Source organism: Lathyrus oleraceus, chromosome 5 (assembly GCF_024323335.1).
Source record: "Lathyrus oleraceus cultivar Zhongwan6 chromosome 5, CAAS_Psat_ZW6_1.0, whole genome shotgun sequence".
NCBI lineage: Eukaryota > Viridiplantae > Streptophyta > Magnoliopsida > Fabales > Fabaceae > Lathyrus > Lathyrus oleraceus.
The window spans coordinates 641045026-641067001 of NC_066583.1; the positions used below are offsets into that span (position 1 = coordinate 641045026).

The following is a 21976-nucleotide window of genomic DNA, read 5'->3' on the forward strand; positions in this document are numbered from 1 at the left end:
CCTTCACGTACCATAAAATGACACTTTTCCCAGTTCAAGATCAAATTTATTTGCTGTCATCTTTCTAACACAAGTGACAAATTAGTCAAACATTTATCGAAAGAAGAGCCAAATACTGTAAAGTCATCCATAAATACTTCCATATGTTTTTCGAGCATGTCAGCAAAGATTGATGTCATGCACCTTTGAAAAGCAGTCGGTGCGTTGCACAACCCAAATGGCATTCTTCTATAAGCGAAAATACCATAGGGGCATTTGAATGCAGTCTTCTCCTGATCTTCAGGGGCAACCGCACTCTGGTTGTACCCCGAGTACCCATCTAGGAAACAATAGTAATCGTGTCTGACTAACCTTTCTAGCATTTGATCAATGAATGGTAACGGAAAATGGTCCTTTTGTGTTGCCACGTTTAGTCTTCTGTAATCTATGCACACTCTCCAACCTATAACAGTTCGGGTTAGAATTAACTCATTCTTCTCATTTTTTATCACCATAGTGCCCCTTTTTTTTGGTACCACATGGACTGGACTTACCCAAGAACTATCAGAAATAGGATAAATTAAGCCTGCATCCAACAATTTTACAACTTCTTTGTGTACCACTTCTTTCATGGTTGGGTTAAGTCTTCGTTGTGGTTGCACCACCGGTTTGTGATCATCTTCCATTAAGATTTTGTGCATGCAAACGGTAGGGCTTATACCTTTCAAGTACTCAATTGCCTATCCGATTGCGCCTTTGTGTTTTTTTAGCACTTGAATGAGTTCTGCTTCTTGGACACTTTGTATACTGGCATTGATAATAGTTGGGCATTTTTTCTCAGTGTCCGAAAATACATACTTTTGATTTATTGGTAACTGCTTCAAATTTACCCCTATTTTTGGTTCTTCAGTGACATCTGATGGTGGTGGTGGTCTTAAATCTTCCCACCGGTGTGGTCTAGATCTAATCCATTCAGGTTGTTTTTCCATCATAGCGAGCACCTCAGACTCTCCTTCATCTTCATCATTTTCAAAAATTGATAGACTTAAGACCCATTCTAATGGTGATTGGGGTCTATGCCTTTCAATTTCTTGACCAATTACTTGATTTATTATCTCTATAGTGTGGCTTATGCCAATATCATCTTTGTATTGCATTGTGTTCCTCACATCTATTTTTAGCTCTTCATCATAGAATTTGAGGGTCATTGTTCCTTCCTCGTTGTCTATCATACACCGTCTTGTTTCTAAGAATGGTCTGCCCAATATGAGAGGAATCTCCTCATCTTCAGGCATTTCCAGAATGACGAAGTCAACTGGGAAAACAAACTTGTCAATTTTTACAAGAACGTCTTCCACAATCCCATAGGGTCGCCTAACAGAGCGATCCACAAACTGAAGTGTCATTCGAGTATCTTGAATGGTGCCAATGCCTAATTTTTTATAGATGGATAGTGGCATCAGGCTTACACTTGCTCCTAAGTCAATGAAAGCCTTCTTGAATTTTCTATCACCAATAGTGCATGGAATAGTAACTGATCCCCTGTCTTTCTTTTTCATTGGGATTTTCATGCCTTGGAGAATGGCATTGCATGTTTCAGTTAGGATGATCGGGTCTATATCAGTGGAATGCTTCTTGGAGATGATGTCTTTCATGAACTTGGCATATATTGGCATTTGTTCTAATGCCTCGGAAAAAGGGATGTCTATTTCGAGCTTTTTGAACATTTCCAAGAACCTCTCAATTTTTTTTCCTGTTGATCTTTCTTTTTCTGTCTAGGAGGGTAAGGGAGTTTGATGACTGGTTTTGGAACCTTCTCTTTCTCCTTGACAGGTGGTAGTATCACTTCTTCATCTTGGTCCTTCGTTTCCTTGATTTCTAAATCCACTTCTAACAATCCATCTTTTTCCATATTGTTTTCCTCTGTTGACTTACCACTTCGGGTTACGACAATGTTAATAGTGTTATGTTCCCGCGGATTTGTTACCGTACCACTAGGTAGGGTACCCGAGGCTTGAGAATTTGAGGTTAACTGTTGTGCTATCTGACCCATTTGGACTTTGAGATTTTTATGGAGGTCGTGGTGTTTTTCTGATTAGTCCTTATTTCTTCTTGAAACTGCATGTTGTGGGCGGCTAATTTTTCAATGGCGATTTCCCATTCAGCCTTTTTAGGTGCCTGTTGTTGCTGATGTTGTTGATACTGAGTCTGATAATGTTATGTATCTTGTTGCGGAAAATTCCCTCTCTGATCTTTCTAGGAGAAATTTGGATGATTCTTCCAACCTGGGTTGTAAGTGTTAGAGTAGGGATTATTCTACTTCAATAATTTGATCTCTTCAATTTGTTGGGGGGTAGCAAAGTAATAGACCGTGTGATGAGGTCCATTACAGATTTCACAAGTGCTAGCCTGAGTCGACTGGACCTGCGTTATCTGTTCAGTACTTATATTCATATCTTTCAACTTCTTGTCTACTTCGGCAACAACTGTGTCTTCCAGACGGATTTTATTTGTCTCTAATTTTAGATCAATCACCCCCTCTGGCTGACTAGTACACCTGTCGTATAATTCTAGATGCTCATTTGCAGCTATTGCTTCAATAATCCTCTTAATACCAGTGGCTGTTGAGAAATTTGTTGAGCCACCGGCTGCTGTATCAATCAACTGTTTTGTTTTTATTTTCATCCCATTAACGAACATATGCATTTGATCGGTCTGATCCATATTATGCATTGGACACGCGACTAAGACCCTTTTAAATTTTTTTGTCGACGTCTCCCAATGATTCACCATCCTTCTATTTGAAATTAAGGATTTCATACCTTTTTCTCAGGAATGCTGATGCTGGAAGGTACTCATTAAGAATGCAGTTTCCATCTCTTCCCATGATGTGATACTGCCGGCTAGAAGAGAGTAGAACCACTCTTCCGCATCTTCAGCTAGGGTGAACGGGAACATTCTTAATTTCTTTGCTTCATCAGTGTGACCATCAATTTTCAATGTGGTGCTCATGGTCAGAAATCTTTGCAGGTGTTTGTTGGCATCTTCATTAACCTTTCTGGTGAAAGATTTTCTTTCAAATTGATTGATTATGCTCGGATGTAATTGAAAATTAGTCACATTCACCGGTTGGTTGACAATGGTCAGTCGACTACCCAGTGCGTTTGCACCTCCATAGTCACCTAGGAGTATTTCCAAAGGTGGAATTGGAGGAATCTCAACCATCGTTTCTTTGACTTCTGAGTGATCAGAGGTACTTTCTTCTTTGAAATCCACTCTTTGATTTCTGCGTCTTCGGTGAAGGATTCTCTCGATTTCTGCGTCAAAAAGAAATTCAACTGAGGGTTCTCCTCGCATACACAAATTAGTAAATTATAAATGACAGAAAAATAATTTTATTGCAGAGCAACAAAATTTTAATTGAAATTAAAATTAAACTCTATATTTTGGCAGTCCCCGACAACGGCGTCAAAAACTTGATCAGGAAAATAGCAAGTGTACTATTTTGCCTTTTATAGTAATAATGGGGAAATTCCCCTAATGTCAATATCGAGTTTAAATTATCATTCAATTAAACAAAAAGTATTAATTTGGTTTTTAGATGTAAAAATATAAGAATAAAGGTAAAGGCAAATAAGAATGAAAATAAAGGTTTATAGGGAAAAAGGAACAATGTCAGGGAAGGTGTATGATTTATCCATGTAAAAACTCTCAGTCACTATTGCATCAACAAATATCAATTACTACTAGTTCTCAAGGGTATTTTCTCCCAAGTCCTTGGTGAGAAAACCTTTAATCAATCTACCCTAATTTCTATGTCCATAGGCAATTAAGGTGAAGTTAAGCTTTATAATATCAAGAATACTCTGGTTCATACAGGATATCCCTAGTCCTAAGTGATATCTAATGTAGAGTAACCTTATGAAAACCTTATCAATGATGGTCCATCCTAATTGATAACCACAAAACAATCTCGATTGGTCCGAAAGAGAAATCATTAAACACATCAAAAGGTTATCGTAAAAATAATATTATAAATGCAAATGTAAACTCAAATTCGTTACAATTCTAAATCAGGGACCCCCATAGCATTGGGGGGTTTAGCTACTCATATTGTTTAAAACAAATGAAATATAAAAATTATACATTACAAGTATTTGAATGACTTTGATATTCAATTGCTTCCGCTCATGAAAACCTTCAGCTCCCCGAATGCCTAGCTCTCTATAATACTTGATTACTTCACAATACTGTGTTTTGCCTTGTTCCAAGATGATCTTTCCTTAGGTAGAAAGTCCTCTTTTATAATGAAAATTCCAATCAATAGGTGGACATGTCCAAAAATCTCTCTGAAAGCCCGATGATCAAAAGCCCGGAAAAAAAGAGAAATTTTGGGCTTGTGCTGACACGGCCCCATCTGACACGGGTGGCCGTGTCGGCCTGCTGTTCTTGGTGACAGGCCCATGGCCCCTTGACACGGATGAGGATGGTGCCTGGCATGGCCCGTGTTAGCTGACACGGATGGCCATGTCAGGCCATTGTTTTCCTTTGACACGCCCCCTTTTGCCTGACACGGCCTGTGTCAGCTGACACGGGTGGTCGTGTCAGGCCTCTTGTATCGGGGTTTTCCACTCCTTTGCTTGCCGAAATCTCGCATTGTATTGCTCTGAGTTCCCTGGTTCTTCTACCTGGACCTGTCGGACAAAAACACAGCTATCCCACGCATAAAATCACGAAAATATAAATAAAATGTAATAATGAATGGAAATACTTAAATATTATACCGGAAGTAAAATTGCCTTGAAAAGTATCAAAAATGCTTGCACATTGTCTCAAAATCCTCGGTTTCTTGTCAGATCAGTAACGAAAACTTAGTGTAAATGATGACTGATCAGGAACTATCCCCTTCTTTCTGCTTTAACGATCATTAATTCAAGGACTATTACTATGGTCGGAAATTCCCAACAACAAGTTTCTGTGTAATGGACTAGTCTTTCTCCGGATGAGGCTTTATGGGAGGATTGAAAGACAATGCAAGAAATTTACAACCTTGAGGACGGGGATGGTTTTGATGGAGTGGATATTGATACAGGTTTGGGCCATGAAGAGAAAAGCAGCAAGGAAAAACTCAACAGGCCCATTAGAAACAAAAGAATCCCCTCCAAGTTTTACGACCATGTGTTTTACAAATGATGCTTGTTTTATTCCTCTTAAATTCTAGAAGGTTGATGAGTCAACATGATTGTTAGGATATGCTGAGTTATGAAATCTAGTGATAGATTCTTTTAGAACAGACTTGCAATATTTTTCTATTTATGTGTATGCAGCTCTTGGAGCAGAGGGAATGAAATTAATATTTTCAATATCTCTTCTTATCCCTTTCCCTATTTGATGAGGTTTGCCCAGTCCTTAAAGTTGAGCGTTATCGTACTTTTCTCTAGTTACACGTATACTAATATATCCATCTGATCACACTTTAAAAAGGTATGGATCGTCCCACAAGTAGAAGTGTTTCTCCTTGAAGAACTTATTCTTTTGTTATTGTGTGAAATATTATGGGATTATATTACTCACATTGAAGTTGATCATGCTAAAAAATCACAATCTCTCATATATAGAAAATGGATTTCATTAGGAAACTCCTACATAATATTCTTTTCTTTCTGTTTAAATGGATGAGTTATCTAATTCTGACAAACAATGTACCACTACATTCTATGCTCCCTCTTATCCTTGATATTTAAGTCAAACTCCTGTAAAATCTACCTAAGTAGTCAGGATTTTGAGTCCTCATCTATCAGTATATATTTAAATGCAGTGTGGCCAATAAATACAATAACTTTAAAGCAAATTAAGTAAGAGCAAAAAATTTCCAACACAAAATCACAAATAGTAATTATTTTTCTATTGTACTATAATTCACATGATTTTCTAATTCACTTGATTTTCATTAAAAACTTTACTACCAAAATAAATTGCATGGAAAATGTGTTATGTCGTTGGACGAAAATTGCTCCAACTATGTAATCACTATCATCATGCATTATTTCAAAAGATAACTCTGAATTGAATTATATGATTACATATGCAATTACTGATTTTTATTTTAAAATCGTTAAAGAATATAGGCATTCAAAATATATAGGGGTGCTCATTGACGGTTTATTTTCATAACCAATCTCTATCCATTTATTCTCCATTTGATATAACCGGATTTTAAAACCAATTGTCATAACTAAATTTATATTTTCAAAACCGGTTTATAAACTATCTCTAATCAGATTTTATAACTGATATTTGATTTAATAGCCAGTTTTTAGTTTGATAATCGATTTTAAACTTAAAAGTTTTATTTTAAAAATATATTTTTTAAATTTATTAAATCACTTTTATAATAAGATAATGAAATTTTATTTATTTAATTATCATATCAAATATAAAATTTTAAATTTTTTTTTTATGGTACGCATGAGTAATAATTCACCCAAGTGTTGATTTAGACCTTCATGATCCTTTCACAAATATGTGTCTTCTCTTACGACATTGATAAATGGATTATTTAGTTCAAAGGACAATGTGTTTTCTTGTTGAAACCCATGAATAATAACCCATTGATAATATCTTCTCTCATAACCACTTAGAGCGCACCTATTTTTTCTATCCATGACTAATAAAATATTTATGTGTACGCATGGATAAGAGTGGTGATGGAGTGGATATTGATACAGGCTTGGGCCATGACGAGGAAAGCAGCAAGGAGAAACTCAATAGACCCATTAGAAAAGGTATGGATCGTCCAGAGTAGAAGTTTTTCTCCTTGAAGAACTTATTCTTTTGTTACTGTGTAAAATATTATGGGGTTATATTACTCACACCGAAGTTGATCATGTTAGCTAATCACAATCTCTCATATATAGAAAATGGATTTCATTAGAAAACTCCTACATAATATTCTTTTCTTTTTGTATAATGGATAAGTTATCGAATCTTGACAAACGATGTACCACTAATGGATGAACCATGGTTTATATACGATCATTACTTGATGGTAAAGGAGAGAAGTCTAAATTTTCACACTGGATCAAATACTATAAAGAACGTAGTAGATTGGGTACGTATCTATGACTTGCCAATAGAATACTATGATGCTAGAGTGATGACATTCATCGAAAATAGAATTGGCAAAATGGTGAAGGTGGACAAAAACACATTGATGCAAGAACAGGGTAAGTATGATTGTCTATGTGTAGAGGTGAATCTGACAAAGCTCTTGTTGGCAATGTTCACAATAAAAGGAAAGAAATATAATGTGGATTATGAAGGTCAAATATGTGTCTTCTCTTAGGACATTGATAAATGGATTATTTAGGTCAAAGGACAGTGTGTTTTCTTGTTGAAATCCATGAGTAATAACCCCTTGATAATCTCTTCTCTCATAACCACTTAGAGCGATGGTGCATATTTATGATAAAAATAGTTATCAAATATACATGATCTATTAAGTATTAAAATAAAATTATAATCTAATTTCAACAATAAGGGACAACAAAAAAACTATTAAAATTATATATTTTATTCATTAAAAAAATATATTTTAACATATTTTTATGAAAACACGAAAATGGAACAGAAAGAGTATAATAATATAATATATATTATAATTTATTAATGGGGAAAATTTATTAATGGTTCTTTTAATATATAAAAAAATTAGTTAAAAATAACTAAGGTTGTTTTTGTAAAAGAATTCATAAAACTTATATTTAAAAACATAAAGATAAAATCAGTTTCTTTTAATCTATAAAAACCCATAAAGTGGTGTTTATAATAGTAGTTTTAACAATTTTTATCTAATGTTGAATATATAAATGATTTGATTAATAAACAAACATATTTATAAAGAAAATGCAGGGGTATAGTTTGTTTAGTGTGGGGGTACACGAGTATGTTGTAGTTTATTTTTATGAAACAGTTAATTGGGCCCAGAATAATTTAAAATCCGGTCCAGTATGGATGCAAAACGAAATGATCGAAAAACGAATAAAATGCGCCGTTGCCGGGGATCGAACCCGGGTCACCCGCGTGACAGGCGGGAATACTCACCACTATACTACAACGACAATTTGATGTTGACGTTTCTCTTGATAGATTATTATACATATCAATCAGTCGTTATTAATACTGAAACTATAACACTCGTATGTGCTCTTTTTTCTGTTCATAATTGAATGTTGTATTTCTCTATTGAGATTGAGATGCATATTAGTAAAATATATATTTTTATTTATAAATAGTATTTAAAATATTTAACATAAATTTTTAATCTAATTATTTTTCAATAATCATTTTAAACTGGACTACTAAATTTAATATCTTTATAAATATTATTTAGAAAATATTTTGTTACAAAATAAATTATATATTTTTTCTTATATGATGCGATAATTATTTTGGGATTGAGGAGATAATTTCTTTGAATTGTGACTTTTAAACTACCAGAGCAACATTCATAACATAAATTTATACTAATCAACTCATACAAGCAAATTAATCACTCACATCAACTCATATAAACAAATAACTCATACTCAATGCATATGTGCATGCAATGCTCGACTCCTCAATTTTGTGTTCAAAGTCAACCGGAGAAACGAACCACCCGCTATTCACATTGACCACTTGGATGAACCAGCACATTATCTAGCAATCGAGGCAGAATCTGATGGTAAACCTAGGTTCTAAGACATTAAGAGATATTTGGAAAAGCAAGAATATCCCAAGAAAGTGTCCATCACTGATAAGAAGGCTCTGAGAAGGCTTTGTACCAAGTTCTTCTTGAATGAGGACGTGTTGTACAAGAGGAATTGTGATTCTGTTTTGCTCAGATACGTGGATAGAGACGAAACAAACACGATCATAAAATACATACCATAAATGTTGCCAAACCATAAATGTTGCACTTAATCCATCCTATATGAGGAGGTCTCCAGAACACCTTCTTAGTCAGTAAAAGTTTACTATGATGAATGGAAATTTAAAAAAAAAAAAGGGGATAATGAAGTTAGCAATTGGGGAATTTGACACTTTATGAGTGAGGTTGCCAACCAACTTGACTTTAGCATAAATGTTAAAGATACAATACCTCTAATGCATCTTTTTGTCTTCATATCTAGATACATTTTTGACACTCCAAACATGATAGAAGATGCTGACAATACAAGCCATAACCATAGTGTGAACTTGAGGAGACCAATTCCCAAGGATGACATCCTTGCAGTCCAAGAAATTATCAATGGTCCCCTGGATGCAAAATGTAACATCCGAGGCGGGAGAAGGCGGAAAATGGATGTAACACTTAGGTTTAAGAAGGAGGAGAGTGGTCTCCGACATCAGAATGAGAGGTATCTTGAGGTTGTTCAGGGATGAGATGGAATGGTTGAAGGAAGGCTTATGGGAATTGATTGGTACTACATATACCAATAAGATGCATCTTCTATTTGGTAGCCTAACAAATAAGAACTCCTTAGTTAAGTGTGTTTGACTTTGAGTAGTATTTGGATGAGTGACCTTCTGGGAAGTTTCCCGGAAAGCGTGTGAGTGAGGATAAAGCATGCTGAAAAGACCCGTGTTGGTTTGTAGGGTCAATCGATAATCCTGAAATCAGTTTGGGGGTTACACAAAACATGTATCTAAACCAACTCCAAATATTTCTAACAAAAGGACAGTCAAAGAACAGATGCTTTGAGGTTTCAGCATTGGATCTGCAGAGGTCACATATACAAGGGAAAGCAAAACCTCTTATTGCAAGGTTTTCATCTATAGGAACCTTGTTGTCCAAGAATGTCTCTAAACCAATTCCAGATATTTTTAACAAAAGTACATTCAAATAAAAAATGCTTTTAGGTTTCAACATTGGATCTGCAAAGGTCACATATGCAGGGGAAAGAAAAACCTCTTATTGCAAGTTTTCATCAGTAGGAACCTTGTTTTCCAAGAAACTCCAAACCAGCTGAGAAACTGAGGGAGGAATGTTGTTGTGCCATAAAAAATATACAAAAAAGTACAAGGGCTAGGCTTTTTTAAAAAGTTGTAGGCCCACTTCTAACTCAAATGGCCATTATCAACTTCAGTCCAAACCAACACATCATCAGTAACATTGTCGGGGAGATGAATGTTTGAGACATTATTAATTTAGTTATGATAGGCAGACAGGATGTTAAGAGGGATATCCCAAGCATTGTTCTTGAAGAAGTGACTAACAATAGGAATGAGAATGTTGTGAAAGGTATCTGAAATTTTGAATTTAGTGGCCAATGGTTAATCGAGCCAACTATCAAGCCAGAAGTTGATGGAGTTACCATTGTCAATCAACCAGTGAGAGTTTTCCTTGATAATGACAAAATTGTCCTTAATGTTGCTCCAGATGGAAGACTTAATGTAGTTTTCAATGACTATATTATTCCTTCTGCCAACATTAATAAGGATTGAAGGCAACATTGAAAGCTTTGATAGATTTTAGACCAAGACCACCCTCCTTAAGAGTTTTGCAGCAAGCACTCCAAGCAACCATTACAATCTTCTTCTTATTCACATTGCCACTCCATATGAAATTCCTCCTACAAGTTTCAATAGATTTAATGATTCTTTAGGCCAACTGTAGATAGTAATGCAATGCATCATCATACTCAGCACCACAAACCTAACCAATTGGAATATTCAAGCAATAAAAAGAAAACTTATTTTCCATGCTACAAGCTTAATTCTAGTTTTATATGTTATATGCTGAAAGTGAAAAGCTTTGGGTCTACCAATAAAAATAGGGGCCCTAAGATAGATAAAAGGAGGGAAAGCCATAATGAATCCAAGTAGGTCAGCCAACAAATTATCCATACTATGAGACATACCACCTGCATATATGAGAGATTTAGACACATTACAATGTGGAACAGAACAATTAGTATAATTAGAAATAAGCTTAGAAATTGCTTTAATGGATTTTTGATCTCCTCGGCTTAGGATCATAATATCATCATCATAGAGAGTGTGAAAAGGAATAAAGCAATTTCTAGCTCCTTTAATCAGATTGATTTGATTTTTAGTAATCAACATAGTGATCCCTCTAATCGAAACTTCTACTACAAGGCAAAAAAGAAGAGGAGATTGGGGATCACCTTGTCTCACACCATTTGAGCAATTAAAGTATAATAAATACCATTATCTTCATCATTGGCCAGTTCAACCATATTTGCCCATGTTTTTTTCCAAGAAATCTTCTACTTGTTCTTTTTGCAATACCACTATATCCCGGGTTTTAGGAATTATGTCCATAACTTGTGTGGCATCAACAAACTCAAATTATGAGATTTCATCTATGATTTGAATAGTTCCTCTAAATTCCATATTAGTTAAACATTTTTGTTGGCCTCCTTAGGTTCCAACAATGGTTCTTCCACCAAGTTTTCATGTGTATTTGTTTCCAAACCCTTGTTGGTTCCTTCCCCAGAGACAATTTTCTTTCCAACAGGTATATAATCAACTTTAGTTGATTTCAAACTTGTATCCTTATCCTTACTTTGTGTTTGATCTTTTCTTTTGCAGTTGGTTTGAGAATGTCCAATAATAAAGCAAAAGGAGCAAAACTCGGGGACAACGAAAAAAGTCAAAAACAACTTTTTCCACAAAAAGGTTATGGCTAAAGTCCTCTGTTAAATCTAAATCCACCAAGACTCTCATAAAGTGTACAAAAGGTCTTTCAAAATAGGACTTATTGGAAGCATAATCTATGCAGATAGGAGTTCCAACATTGCTAGCAATAGCAAAAATAACGTGAGGCCTACAATATTATTGGGATAGCCCATGTATCCTAATCCAAACTTGTGCATATGTTTGTTTCAGAGTTGAAAGGACGAAATTCTTAGTCCATGGGAATAACTTGACAACACCTGAGTTTAAGAACCAAGCATAGTCCAAGGGATGAAAATGAAATCTCAAAAAAACTCTTTCCAAGCAAGGTGACACCCCATTTCCATATTGAAAGCCATGTTAGTACGTGAGGGACTTTTGTGAGGAGAGAAAAAAGAGAGAGAATATGAAAATAAGTATTCTATTATTGAAGAATGATTGTGTGTTACAAATTAATTTACATATGCGTGTATTTATATACAAAGTTACTTGACTACTAAGTAACAAATATAACAAACTAGGTAATAAACCGTAAACCCTAATTAACTTTTGACTAATACTAGCTACACCATCTTCGACTTCAACTATGTCGGGCATGTCAGTAACTACTTTGATGTTGATTGTAATATTGATAATATCTTCGACTTCGACATTATTACTTGCTTCGTTAAAATCATAGTTCATCAATGGCTTGTCAATTGCATCACTATTCCAATCCTAGGCTGAATTTTCATCAATCACAATATCTTGACTCGTTAAAATATTCTTAGTAATTGGAATGAACAACTAATATGAACCAATTTTATGATATCCTACCAGAATCATAGGTTCACTTTGGTCATCAAGCTTCCTTCTTCTAGCATCATGAACATGCTTGTAACAAATAGAGCCAAACACCTTCAGATGACTCCCTAATGGTCTTTTTCCACTCCAAACTTCTTCAGGAACCTTGTTCTTCAACTTCTTGGTAGGGAACCTGTTCAAAATATAAATAGCAGCCAAAATAACTTCACCCCATAAGGATTTTGGCAAATTCTTCTGCTTTAACATGCATCTCGCAATGTCCAATATGGTTATGTTTCTTCTTTCTGCAATTCCATTATGTTGAGGCGTGTAAGGAGCAGTTACTTCATGAGCAATTCCATGTTCTGTACAAAACTCTTCAAACATCTTGGATGTATATTCGTCACCTCCATTTGTTCACGGAACTTTGATCTTCTTCTCACTATGGTTTTCGACAAGCATCTTGAATTTCTTAAAGATTTCGAATACATTGTCCTTTCGCTTGATCACATTGATCCACAAATTTCAACTAAACTCATTGAAAAATGAAACAAAATAACTATTTCCACCAATGGTATGCTCCTTAAAAGGTACACATACATATAAATGTACAACTTTGAGTATGCAGGAGGATCTCATTGGCATAGTCAAAACGCAAGATTTTATGGATTACTTTCCGACTAGACAACCTTTACAGAGTTTGTCGGACATCTCTAGACTTGGTATACCAATTACTATATCTTGAGTAATCAATTGATTGAGTGATTGAAAGTTCAAATTTCCAAATCTCAAATGCCACGACCAACTATGCTTATGGTCGATAACAGTTTTTAAACATTGTACTTCAGTCAAACTGATCATGGTCTTGAATGTTTTGTTCTTCGACAAAGGAGATTTCAAGACCAAATTATTCAGAGTGTCGAACAATTCCAAGGCTCCATCTCTCATAATCACTGGGAAACCTTTTTCAACCAGTTGTCCAACATTTAGTAGATTGCACTTTATTCCAGGTACATAGAGTATATCTTTGATCTTAGCTTTTCCTCCATTGCTCCTTTGAATAACTTGTTAGCAAGTACGTTATGCTTGCAATGAGTTATTATCAACAAGTTTTACCTTGCTCTTCTTCGACGAGTAGAAATCTACTAACCACAATTTTCGACCAATCATGTGATTCGAGCAGCCCGAGTCGATGAACAAAATCTTGGACTCGACATGGTCATTTGTAACTGCAGCCATAACCAACATATCTTTATAATCATTTGAATATTGGCGTGCAAGGTTATCTATTTCCTCTTTACCTTTTGTAGATCCCTTGCGTTTATTGTACAAAATATTCTTGGCCACGTAACCTCACTTTTTTCTCTTTATCTTTCTGATAGGAGTTTCCTTCTCCTCTTTTCGAAGATTCAGAAGCCCTACCATCGACCTTATGCTTTTTAGGGTTCGACCAAGACTTCTTGCTCTGAGTCTTGTCTCTTTTGCCTTTGAATTTGTTAGAAACATCACGCTTCTTCCAAGATTGAGCCTACAATGCTTGAAGCGAAACTTGAATCCTTATCCTTTGCTGATTGAGGTTGAAATTTCTTCATTAAGGGTTATCATGGAAGTCGATCTTGATGAATTCGAATGGGTTCAATTCAGATACGATCAGCTGAATCTCATTGAAGAAAAACGCTTGATAGATGTTTGCCATTGTCAACTGTACCAAAGACGTCACATAAGAGATTTTGATAAGAAGGTTCACCCTCATGCGTACCATGAAGGTGAACTCGTGCTCAATAAATACTCTCTTATACACTCGTATCCACGAGGCAAGTGGGCTCCTAACTACGAAGGACCCTTTTATCGTTAAGAAGGTCTTCTCAGGCTGAGCCCTAGTCCTCACCACCATGGATGGGGAGGAGTTGGCACTTCCAGTGAACTCTGACGCAGTCAAAAAATATTATGCCTGAAAAAAATTAATAAAGAGTTCGCTAGATCGACATCCGCAAGGAGAATCTAGGAAGAAATGGGTATCTCGATGGACCAAAAAAGAAATGTCCATGCAACATTTAGGGATCGAAACAAAAAATACAAAAGTCCGCTAAGTTGAAAACCCGAAAGGGCGACTTAGGCAAAAATGGGTATCCTGGTGGACGAAAAAAAAGAGAAAATGTCCAGGAAAAAATTATGGATAAAGGCATTTGATTGCAACACTTAAGGCTACTTCACAACAACTTGATCTCAGACAGCAGAAGATCGATCCAATCATCGTCAACCTAAGCAAAATGTTAGGACCCAAATCTTACAGTGGATGGTAGATAATGTTGTAACCAATGGAAAATCACACAAATTTCCCATTGCCATTTACCTTTGTTTTTCAATTTTTGCAATTTCTTCTTTAAGGAGTTTGCATCCTTGTACACACATCATATGTACAAAGTTTTCCATAATTAATAAAATTTACTTTTCTCGTACCCATTTCTTTTTATTTTCAGTTTTCAGTTCTCGTATTTTGTTTGAAAAATAACTGTTTATCTTGATCACATAATGCCTCTAAACATCGAGAATAATAAAAAGATAAAATAAAAGGAAAACTTTATGCATTACTTTGGTTACTTGAAAATTTCTAAAGGACGATCTATAGTCAATAGTAAACGCTTGATACACAAAGAAATCTAACTAACTTCTTATCAGATCACATAATTTTCTCCCCGGCAGGGTCATATCACATAATGTGGTAATAGGAAAGTCCTCTCCTTTGTGACATAGTATGGCCCAGACATCAAATGATGGAGAGTCGAAGTATACTACTGTCATACCCCAAAATTCACCATACCATCCACAAAGTTCATCTAGGTCACTAACCCTAATCATATGCATAGCCATACATACATTTCAATTCATCTGCATGCAAGAGGACATGTATCTTAGATTCCAAGCTTGGTGCTTGCATCTAGTGGAAGCCAGGGTTTCTCTGCAACTCAAGGTGGCTCAATCAATCAAACCACAAGTGGAGGCAGCTCTTGAAACTTGGGCTTTGTGCCCAACATTGATGACTCAACTTTGGCTAAATGGTGAAGCAATGCCTTAATCTTGGGATCCTCACTTGGTTCGGGTTACCAAAAACTCTAACGGTCTCCGATACTCTTCCTGTGGCCTCCTAAACCATATCTAATGGGTCCACCATTATCCCATTGTGTGTGTCTTTCTTACTTGATCGAGCTCCACCCAACAACCTCCTGGTCAGGGGTCATGCATGTTTGTTCCCTAGGTTTGATCCCATAGTTACAGGCTTCGATGTGCATCTTGTGCTCGTCCGTGCCCGGTCATCCGGTCACCTGGTCATTGGTCATTAAATTTGTTGCTCTTGCTTCATGCTTACCTTTGATCGTCTTAGTTAATGCTTCATTCATAGGCTGTGTATGGATTCTATCCCGTTATATGTCTCGATTCACTCCATTCCAAGTAACTTGGTCATTGCTTAAGCCAATTCACACAACTGGCCACTTTCATTCATGTTCATTCATAAAAATAGTCATTATATTCAAAAAAAGGTGCAAAAAAATGTATAACACATTGTAAAACTCATTTTTTGAGGTTTTTACTATGTGAGTCGACTCGTTCATTTTCGATGCAAAACTCACGGGTGCAAACACGCCGACTCACAGGTTGACCTAGCTCTGGGGAACCTGGTTGAGTCACCTCATCTAACCCTTGCGTCGACTCATCGTCTGTTTTCCCGTGAACCATTTTGCCCCGGGTCCGAACAGGTCGAATCATCGGTCGACTCATTTATGGGGAATCCTGTTTGCGTCGACTCATCCGGTCTTTACGTCGACTCATTCCTCATTTTTCTGTGAACCAATTCGTCACGAGCCTAAACTGGTCGACCCGGAGGTCAACTCAACCCTGGAGAATGCTCTGATTGAGTCGACTCATCCCTTGTTTGAGCCGACTCAACCTGTTCCTTGCTGCTGAAACACTGCAGAATGCAAATTCTTGCCATGCCTGCACAATCACAATGATTCACACTCTACATTGACCCACAACTGCAAGTTATCTTGCACCTAAGCCAATAAATAACAGGTCATTAGCCAACATTAAAGCTTAATTTCATTCAAGTTAATCTGCAATAACCAGTCATAAAACCACTTGAATACATTTCCACTAAATTAACCAATTAACTAACTTCCAACTCGGTGAGTTAACTACCTAAACTCACTGAGTTCATCCCAACTAACTCCAAACCTCTTTTAACTAACTCCAAGCCTTAGGGATCCCAAGCCTAATCCCTATAAATTCTCATCTTCACCATCATTTGAGACTCTCCATTATTTTCACTATTATCCCACCTTTTCTACAAACATCACCTTCAACCTTTCTCACTTCATCTTCCCCATTTCTTCACCCTACACCAAAGCTCAAACCACCATTGGAGCAAGCTTCACATTGAAGCTTGTTATCAATTGAGCTAAAACTCTTGCACTCAACAATCATTCCTGCATTCACCGAATCAACATTGACAACACTGATCTGGTTCAGAATTTTTTCGGAGTTGGTTCTTGAAGAATAGGAGTTCACAGTAGAAGCGGGAGATTCGAGGTTCAACGTAACATACCTCCGTTTTTCCTTTCTTCATCTTCATCACTTCCGAATTTCAACGAGTTCCAAGACAACCCTCTGTCTTGCAGGTTGGTGAATCTTTATCTTTGTCGAACTGTCGATATCACCATGTAGCTTGTGTAGTGGGGAATCGAAAACCTCAATGTTTGGTGGTTCAATTTCCCTTAATCGCCATTTCTGTTCGATTTTGTATTCTTGACATGTATTGCTTAATATCAAGAAGTTGTTGAGTTGTAACTAGGATAGATGACGGATTAGGATAGAAGAGTTTGAGAGGAGCAAGAGATGGATGTTTTTTCTTGATTCCGGCAAACTCCACCGCCTCCGGCATGGTGATGGCGAAGTTTCGGCGGTGGCTCTATTTTGCCTTCATGTTTGGATTGTTTGACTGGTCCAAAGAGTGTTCACTCCATATCATTCATATCCATACATAGTGTTAACACGCATGCTGATAGCAATTATTTTTTTCCCTACATTATTGTGCTGAATTCATGCTGATTTGTTTGTATGCTGATTGGGCCTTGGGCTAGGTAATCGCCCTTCTTGATTTGTTTTCATACCCCCGGCATAACATTGCTCATCTTAATCATGATAATCTCATAATTGATTTAATCAATTCCAAGTTTAATTTTGTTTTTATTATTAATCATGATGCAATTTTTGTATGGAGTAAATGTTAATTCCTGCTCTCTTTTTTTACACCTAGGATTCACATAATTTTAGTGGTAAATAGCTTAATTCATGTTTAAGTAGGTTAATTAGGATTAGGAAAATTAGTTATAAATTAGGCTTAATCATTTTCATATATTAGACTAATCTCTTAATTTTCCAGAATTAATTTTCATGTGATTAACCATGCTATGTTTAGAATTCCGTTTGATTTGCCATGTTAACTTCCATGTACATGATTAGCCTCACTTTGATTTTTAGGTTACATTTTGGTTGTGGTTAATGATTAAATTGAAAATCCCATTTCATCTTAGCTTGACGCATGTTTGTTTATCATGATCATCATATCACACCATCATTTCCTCCTACTATCGCATTCACTTGGATTAGCATCTCAATTCCATTTTATTAATGCATACTAACCGTTATTGTTTTGTGGTGACATGTGAATAAGAGATCCCAACACCATCCAAGTTCCCCTTACTTTTACTCATTAGCTTGTATTGTTTGAAGTGCCATGCCACTTGTATGGTTTAGGCATGACACATGAGTTGTAAATTGTATTTTCCTTCCATGTCTTCAAATTGTATTGTGTAGATCCCCCCTTTTGGGTTAAATGTTCCCCCATCCCATAGTCATGTAATAACTTAGATTTATTTCTTTCTAGTTAGTACACCATGCATGTTAATAACCAAAATAAAATACAAAATGATAAACAAAGCATTTCAGGATAAACAAAAGGTACTTGATTCAACGTCAAGTTGTTTTCCGAATAAAACTCATACCATTGCAACGTGAATGCTTGATCCAATGTCAAGCATTCTCCATCCACTCCATGATCCACTATTCACCTCCCTTCGTCGTTCTCTTCTCAACATCATTTTATCTCTCACTTCCACTCTTCACACACTATTTTTAATAATAAATTCAAACGCTTGATCCAACATCAAGTTCCTTTTTCAAAACTATTTTCATAACAAATTGGAATGCCAAATGGGGTGTACGTATTTGTACACAACATTCAAGTAATTGGGTTGTCGGTCGTACCTAGCCTGAGGACCCGACACTTGATTTTTACCCTTAAAACATCTAATTATTCAAAGAAGTTAGATCTAGGTGCTATGAGGAAGAAAAAGAGTAGTTAGAACTCCATTGTCCTCTCGATTCCCAAGTACTCTGATTGTTGATTGTACTTAGTCAAGGGCCAGAGACTTATCTCCCTCTAAGTTCCAATGATTAGACTTGCCAAACTCTTTTCACAATTCAAATCTCTTTTTTGGATGAAAAATAGTGGTTAGGACAATATTGTCCTCTCAACTACCGAGTTATTGGACCGTTGACTGTATCTAGCCAAGGGTCTGATGCTTGTCTTTGTACATAAAATCAATCCTATCAAATCAAATCATCTTTTTCCTTAGGGATTTCTCTTCAAAACCTTTCGAAAGGGACGCGTTACTTCTGTTCTACCATAAACGAAGCTTAAGCCTCCAAGTGCGAGCAAGTAATGTTTAACTGCTAGAGTGCGAACCAAGCGTATCCACTTTACCGCAAACAAGCAAGTACTTTCTTCTCCTATGACAGAGTATACAAGCAAGTGAACAGTAGCACACGAATGTCAATACTTTTCAGTAAAAATAACCAAACAAATACTCCATTTTTGAGCCGAACTACGAAGCTCTGACTTCCTTATTACACATATGAGGATACGTAGGCACAAGGGCCCAAATCCTTGGTGAGCACACTAACTTATAACTTATTTTCTCTCTCATCTTATTCTTTCATCTCACTTCCTATAGCAAGCAACCTACAGATAAACAAACATCCATACGCATTTGATACGAGCAAGTGGTTCCCATGGAGTACCATGGATGTGAGGGGTGCTAATACCTTTCCCTTGTATAACCGACTTCTGAATCCGCTCTTGGTTGTGAGACCGTTTCTCTAATTTGGGGTTTTATCGTTATTTTCCCTTTTCTTTGGAATAAATAAAATCCGGTGGCGACTCTGTATTTTTTGCGGCGCTTCAGTTGGCGACTCTGCTGGGGACATATGGAGTTCCCATAAGTGAGTCAAGCCTAGCTTGCCTGTATCCTTTTCCTTGGATGTTTATCTCTGTTATTACTTGATTTATTTATCCATTCCTCTTATATATTCCTGTTATATATTATCTTTCTTCGATCTTGTGGGATATATACTATAGAGTGAGAAGCCTAATACACAAGCTTAGAGAGTTCACCTAAGATAGGAGGGTTATTCGTATTGACCTGTCGGACGTAGTTGTCTTGAGAGGGAGATACGAAGATCCCGCTTGGAGTAGATTCTTTTTGGAGTTTTGCTGGCACGTGAGTCACATTCGTGCTGACAACCATTCTTCAAAAGAGGGACTGTGACTCCGAGGACCTTTAGACAATCCTTGGATTTTGAGGTTGAAGGAAACTTCACTTAGAAGAGATCATCCCGAGAGTGTTGTTAGCCCATAAGTATTTTGAGTCGACGACGACACTTTCGCCTCATGATCCGTGAATCTAAGCATCTTCAAAAGTCTTAGTACTCACTGTCGCAACTGGGTGCGAAAAAAAACAACCGGCGAAAAAAGAAAACAGAAGAGTCGCCACCGTTCGTTATTTATCCCAAAGGAGGGAAAGGAAACGATCAAAGAAAACCTGAAGAGAAAGGAAAAGACAAGGTCTCGCAACCAAATCTAGGGTTGAGGAGTCGATTATGCGAAGGGAAGGTATTAGCACCCCTACGCATCTGTAGTACTCTACGGGATCCACTCTTGTTGTTCTAGTCTAAAGGGTGTAGGTATATCTAATGTACAATCTTCTAAAAGGAAGATTAAAAGAAAATGAAAATGACTCGCAAGGATGTCGCATCCACTACCTACGTATCTCATCTAAACATGAGAATCAGAGTCTTCGTAGCTCGGATACCTACAGGTGAAAGAGAAGTGTGCTCGCTAAGACATCGTGTCTTATGCCTACGTATCTCATCTGGAATGAGAACCAGAGCAAAACGTAGTTAAGCTAACTACGGGAATAAGGGTCTCGATTGCAACTAGGGCAAGAGAAAGGGAAGGTCTCGATCGCAACGGGGGCGAGAGAAAAGAATCGCAACAAGGGCGAAAGCAAACAATGATTGGTTGTTAGTCGTCAGTCAAACTCAGCAAGACATCGCATCTTGTGCCTACGTATCTCACATGAACATGAGAATCAGAGTTATCGTAGTTCGGCTAACTAGGGGTTAAGGATTTCCATCTGAACATGGACTTACAAAAGAGGACACCAGTTGTGTCAAAGGAAAGTGGGCAATGTGTTCAACGTCCTAGCAGTAGGTGTCGCAGCTCGCTGAATCGAGTCTTAGGCAGTTACCTCTTTGCAATAGAACGGACTGACATGCCACAAGATCGGAGACGCACGGAAGGTCTAAAAAGTGGGGAAGCTCTGCCCTAGAGTTGTCATGCAATGTGGACCTATGTGTTAGGATTTACAAAGGGAACATCTACCTAATGTTAGCATGCAAGGAATAAGGGAATTCTACCTATGTTATCATACAAAGGGTTCTACCTAATGGGTGCTACCTAAACGGAACAAGAGTCGACGGATGGAGCAAGGAGAGGAGCCACGAATAAGGGTAGATGGTGATGCCTGAGGCAATCGACTTACAGGTAGATGAATACGTGCTGGTTCTGTTAAGTTTTGAAAATGATTACTCGACGTTGGATCGAGCTTTTGATCTTGCTTTGAAATGATTATCGGATGTTCGTTTTAATTCTTGTATTAGCAGAGGAATAAAGAATGAAATAATAAATATTATAAACTTTATGGGAGAGGGGTACATTTGTTATGAATGGGGATTGTTCATGGCAATCAAACAATAAGAATATATGCCTCATACATCATACAAGTAGGCAACAGTTATCAATCAAATCAGATAATTAAACAAATGTATAATCCAATCAAAGAATCAAAGAATGAAATAATGGAGTATTAAACAATGTATAGGAGTATGAACATGTAAAACAATCAAGCAACAGAAAGCATGGATGAAAGAAGCAAGTATAACAAATGACAGATGGATCAGACAGATAAAAAGATGTACACAAAGGGTCCACTGAATAATTAAATCAGGAAATGAGGCAAGGACCAAATAAAATCAAGGTAAAAGGCCTCTAATACATGGCATATGAGATGAACAAGGGAGGATCAAAATATCTCTTCAATTGCCCTAAGCAATCCCTAAGTCAAACATCAAT

General features: G+C 36.7%; 1 non-coding gene across 1 annotated transcript; it reads right to left on the minus strand.

The window, feature by feature from the left end:
• Positions 1-8027: 8027 nt before the first annotated feature.
• Positions 8028-8099, minus strand: TRNAD-GUC (transfer RNA aspartic acid (anticodon GUC)). Its single transcript has one exon. It is a non-coding gene; the product is annotated as a tRNA-Asp (tRNA).
• Between the last annotated feature and the right edge of the window lie 13877 nt (positions 8100-21976).